Consider the following 5,326-nt stretch of genomic DNA (forward strand, 5'->3'; position numbering starts at 1 on the left):
GAAGGAAGGAAGGAAGGAAGGAAGGAAGGAAGGAAGGAAGGAAGGAAAGAAAATCTCAGCTTTAATTACCTATAGACTTGGAGTATGAGAAATCAGAAAGAATTGAAGTGGGGGCCAACTTGATGACAGTAAAAGTGAAGACATCTCTTTGTACACATTAAGTAACTGTATCTTATTCATTCTTCTGTCTCATTATTAAAGAGACGGTACTCAACAAGTGTGGATAACTATTTGAGTCTGTAGTTAACTAGGCAACTGTGGGCTTCCTCATAGATAAGGGTCTGGCTAACAGAAATACAATCATAGTCCATCTTCTGAATTATCAACGGCTTATGAGAAGGTATTACAACATTACTCTCATATCTTCCTCCCATGTAGAATGGTAACCGAATACTAAACTCTTGATAAACACTTTTTGGAGTCACATATTTACTGATTAATTGTTGGGAGCCGACTCTTAGCCAAAAGTGGCTATCATCTTTACAGGCATCTCGAGCCATATACCCTGACAAGAGACTTGTTTTCAACAATCCGAAACAGCTGAGCACACTCTGATAAACAAACTTGTTTTGCTGTTTAGTGCCACCAGCAGCTAGGTGCACGTGGTATCCACGCTGCTAGGCACATGACGTAGTGTCTTCAGCTGTGCTTGTCCACGAGGGCAAGGCACGTGGTAAAGGGTATAAATACCCAGGATTTCCTTTCAATAAAAGAGACTTGATCAGACTCTGTCTCGTCTCCATTTTTCACATCTCTCACCCCTCCATCCCCACTCTCTCTTGCTAGGCCCTGACCTGAAGCAGAATGGAGCAGCAGAACGGGCAGTTACAAAGTGGCACTCAATGAACAGCAGCAAGAACGAGAGACCCAGTGAGGGATGTTACTGGAAGAAGGGTCGACTGAAAATTCAGAAGTGAAACAGAGGTGATTGCCGAAGGAAACTGCCGTGTGGAGACCAGTAGGTCATAGTAATGAAAATGGGGCAAGAAATAAGTCATCTGAACTCAACTCTCTGTTTTTGTTTTGTTGCTTGTTTTTTATGTGTGTCAATTGTCTGCTTTTGTTTCACTGTTTAAATGCTGTCTTTCATGTCCAAAAGAAAAAGAAACACATAGAATCCAAAATATGACCAAAGATTGAAGTAATCAATTTGTCAGAGCCAGATTGTGCTGACATAGCGGAAGAGGCAGCCAAATATTTTGACCCTGAATACCCTTCTTCCCGAAGGCCCCCTCCCTGTGCTCCTCCACCTCCAGATGCTCCTGCTATGGAGATGGCAGTTGTAGATCCCAGAAAGGAGTTACAGGACAAAATTTCTCTCCTTAAACAACAAATAGAGTTAGAAAAAGAGTATCAGGACTTAATTAATCAGCTACAAAAATTAAAGACAGGGAAGAGGTCTCGAGAGGGCAAGGAAAATCACCCAGGTCCTCGAGTTCCTCAACCTGGAATCCAAAGGCAACCCCTGTCCTCTGGCTTTAGTTCAGCCACAGATCAGCCAGAGGAGGGAGAGGCTGAGGTTTTCCCTGTATCAGAAACTAGAGACGCTCAAGGGGTTTCATGGAGACATCACACAGGGTTTAATTTTCAAATTATTAAAGAATTAAAAAATTCAGTGCCATGATACAGTGCCACTGCTCCCTTTACTCTTGCAATCTTAGAATCTGTTGCAGAGGAGTGGCTGACTCTTGGTGATTGGAATACTCTAGTGAGAGCAGTTCTTAGTGGTGGTGACCATCTTATTTGGAAATCAGAATATCATGAGAATTGTAAAGAGACAGCTAGGAGAAACATTGAGGCAGGTAATGGTTGGTCCTTTGATGCCTTAGTAGAAGAAGGGCAATTTGCTTCTAGTGACAATCAGATGCAATATGACCCAGGCTTATTCACTCAAAATCAAAATGTGACCATGAAGGCTTGGCACAAACTCACGGGGAGACCCTGATGCATCTTTGATCTCAGTCAGACAAGGGCCTGACGAATGATTTTCTGATTTTGTTCATTGATTAATGACAACAGCAGGGAGGAATTTTGGTAATGCAGAGGCAGGTGTAGATTATGTGAAACAACTTGCATTTGAAAATGCAAATCCTGCCTGCCAAGCGGCCATTATCAGACTCTGTTCTGACATAGGGCCTAACCCTAACCCTAACCCTGAGGACAGGAACAGAACTGGTCCCGGTTTACGGTGGCTTACCTGAGCTGTGGGAAGTGCACCAGGGTTAGGTGCACTTGCAGCCGCCATGCAAGGACAGTCAGTAAGAGATTTTTGGCAAGTAGAGACAAAAAGGCCTGTTTTAAATGTGGCAAGCCTGGACACTTTGCAAAATATTGCAAAGCAGAAAATGAGGTAACCCAGAGACAGCCCAGAAAACAGCCTGGGCTATGCCCACGTTGCAAACATGGAAGGCATTGGGCTAGTGAATGTAGGTCCAAGACAGATGCACAAGAAAACACCCTTTCCCATAATCAGGGAAATGGGAACAGGGGCCAGCCCCAGGCCCTGAACCAATACAAGCCAAAACAGGCTTATGGAGCAGTAAGCTTCACACCAGCAAACAACAACCCCTTTCAGAACTTAGTCGAGCAACACCAGAAAGTGCAGGACTGGACCTCGCTTCTGCCACCCACACAGTGTTAACCCCAGAAATGGGACCTCAGGCCTTACCCACTGGAGTGTTTGGACCACTTTATCCAAATGTGTTTGGCCTGATAGTGGGAAGAAGCAGTGCTACTATGCAGGGATTACAAATTTTTCCTGGAGTTATAGACAGTGATTATCAAGGTGAGATTAAGGTAATGGCCAAGGCAATACAGAATATAGTCACCATTCCTACAGGAAGGAGGATAGCTCAACTATTGTTACTTCCATTGATTCCTACTAATCACAAATATAAGAGTCCTAAGAGAGAGGATCAAGGCTTTGGTTCCTCTGATGCATACTGGGTACAGCCTATAGTTAAACAAAAACCTATGATGACAATATTGCTGGACAGGAAGGCATTCCGAGGCATGGTTGATACAGGAGCTGATGTGACAATCATCAAACAAAGTGATTGGCCCGCCACCTGGCCTCTGACCCCAACCTTAACCAATTTAAGGGGTATTGGCCAAAGCCAAAATCTACAGCAAAGCTCTAAGGTGCTGACATGGAAAGATAAAGAAGGGAATACAGGGAATATACAACCCTATGTCATCCTGGGCCTTCCCATTAATCTCTAGGGCAGAGACCTATTATCCCATTTGGGATTGATTATGTGCAGCCCTAATGAAGTAATCACGGCTCAAATGATAAACTCTGGATTTTCCCCAGGGAAAGGATTAGGAAAAAGTGAAGATGGGATTACTCATCCTATTGAGATCCATGGTAATTCTGGAAGAAGAGGCTTGGGGTATTTTTGATAGGGGCTATTGATTCAGCTGCACCCCTAGGGCGTTGTGCCAATCCCATCACCTGGAAGGGGGTCTCACCCGTCTGGGTGGATCAGTGGTCCCTAACCACCAAAAAATTACAAGCTGCTCAATTGTTAGTGCAGGAGCAATTACAGGCAGGACATTTAGAAGAGAGTAACCCTCCCTGGAATACCCCAATATTTGTCATTAGGAAAAGGTCAGGAAAGTGGAGATTGTTGCAAGACTTGAGGGCTGTTAATGCAACCATGATTCTGATGGGAGCCTTACAACCTGGGCTGCCCACACCAGTGGCCATATCTCTAGACTATTATAAAATAGTTATAGATTTAAAAGACTATTTCTTTACTATCCCCTTGCATCCTAATGATAGAAAGCACTTTGCTTTAATGTTCCTGCTATAAACTTTAGAGAACCTATGAAAAGATATCAATGGAAGGTCTTGCCTCAGGGAATGTCTAACAGTCCTACCTTGTGCCAAAAGTTTGTGGCTTCCACCATAGAGGGTGTTAGAACCATGTGGAAGCAAATCCACATGATTCATTTCATGGATGATATTTTAATAGCAGGAAAAGATGGAAAACAGGTACTCCAGTGCTTTGATGATCTTAAAACAGCTTTACAGACTGCAGGGCTACAAATAGCACCAGAAAAGGTACAATTACAAGATCCATTTACTTATTTAGGATTTCAGATTAATGGTCCATGTATTATTAACAGTAAGGCCACCTTGATGACTGATTCCCTTAAGACACTTAATGATTTTCAAAAACCACTGGGAGACATTAGTTGGCTACGACCATATTTGAAACTTACAACAGGAGAGTAGAAACCTTTGTTTAACATTCTCAAAGGAGATCTTGATCCTAAGTCTGGCAGGGCTCTAACAGAGGAGGGTAGAAAAGCCTTATGGAAGGTTGAGAGTGCTATTTCATCCCAATTTATAACTCATATTAATTAATCTAAGCCTTTATATTTTCTTATTTTTAACACTAAATTAACTCCTACTGCAGTTTTTTGGCAAACTGCACCCATATTATGGGTTCATCTTCCCTCATCCCCTAAAAAGATTCTTTATCCATACTATGCAGCTGTAGTGGATATGATTATGTTAGGCAGAGAAAACAGTCAAAAATATTTTGGAAAAGACCCTGATGTCATAGTACAACCTTATACAAGACATCAGGTTAATTGGCTTATGCAGAGTTCTGAAGTTTGGCCTATAGCATGTGCCTCATTTGGTGGTCAACTAGATAACCATTATCCACCAGACAAATTAGTTCAATTTTGTAATCGCTATGCATTTGTTTTTCCATCTCGTACTGCGCATGCACCTATAAAGGAAGCATTGCTAGTTTTCACTGATGGTCCTCATCAGGAACAGCTGCTTATGCCTTTAAGGATCAAGTAATTTCCTTTGCTACATCGTCTGTGTCAGCTCAATTGGTTGAATTACATGCTATTGTTGCTGTGTTTCAAGCATTTCCAAATCAAACCATTAATATTTACACAGATAGTTCATATATAGCTCAATCTATTCCTCTGCTAGAAACTGCTGTGCAAATAAAGCATTCCTCAGAGGCAGATGATATGTTTTTACAGTGACAACAATTAATTCTGAGGAGAAAGTGTAAATTCTTTATAGGACACCTGAGAGCCCACACTGGGCTACCAGGTCCTCTTGCTGAAGAAAACACCAAGGCAGATCTATCCACTTGTGTAGCTGCAGTGACTTTATCAGAACTGCCATCTAGACTTTATTAGAACAGGCCATAAAGGCTCATGAATTACATCACCTTAATTCTCAAACTTTAAAAGTCATGTTTAAAATTACCAGAGAACAAGCTAGACAAATTGTCAAACAATGTCAGTCATGTGTTACATGTTTACCAGTTCCTTATTTGGGTGTGAATCC

The 5,326-nt window shown here is 42.1% G+C and overlaps 1 pseudogene; it reads right to left on the reverse strand.

Annotated features, from left to right (window-relative positions):
* LOC114619813 overlaps positions 1-2,245 on the reverse strand; it is a 23,857-nt pseudogene extending 21,612 nt beyond the window's left edge.
* Between the last annotated feature and the right edge of the window lie 3,081 nt (positions 2,246-5,326).

Source organism: Grammomys surdaster, unplaced genomic scaffold (genome assembly GCF_004785775.1).
Source record: "Grammomys surdaster isolate TR1022 unplaced genomic scaffold, NIH_TR_1.0 165, whole genome shotgun sequence".
Classification (NCBI taxonomy): domain Eukaryota; kingdom Metazoa; phylum Chordata; class Mammalia; order Rodentia; family Muridae; genus Grammomys; species Grammomys surdaster.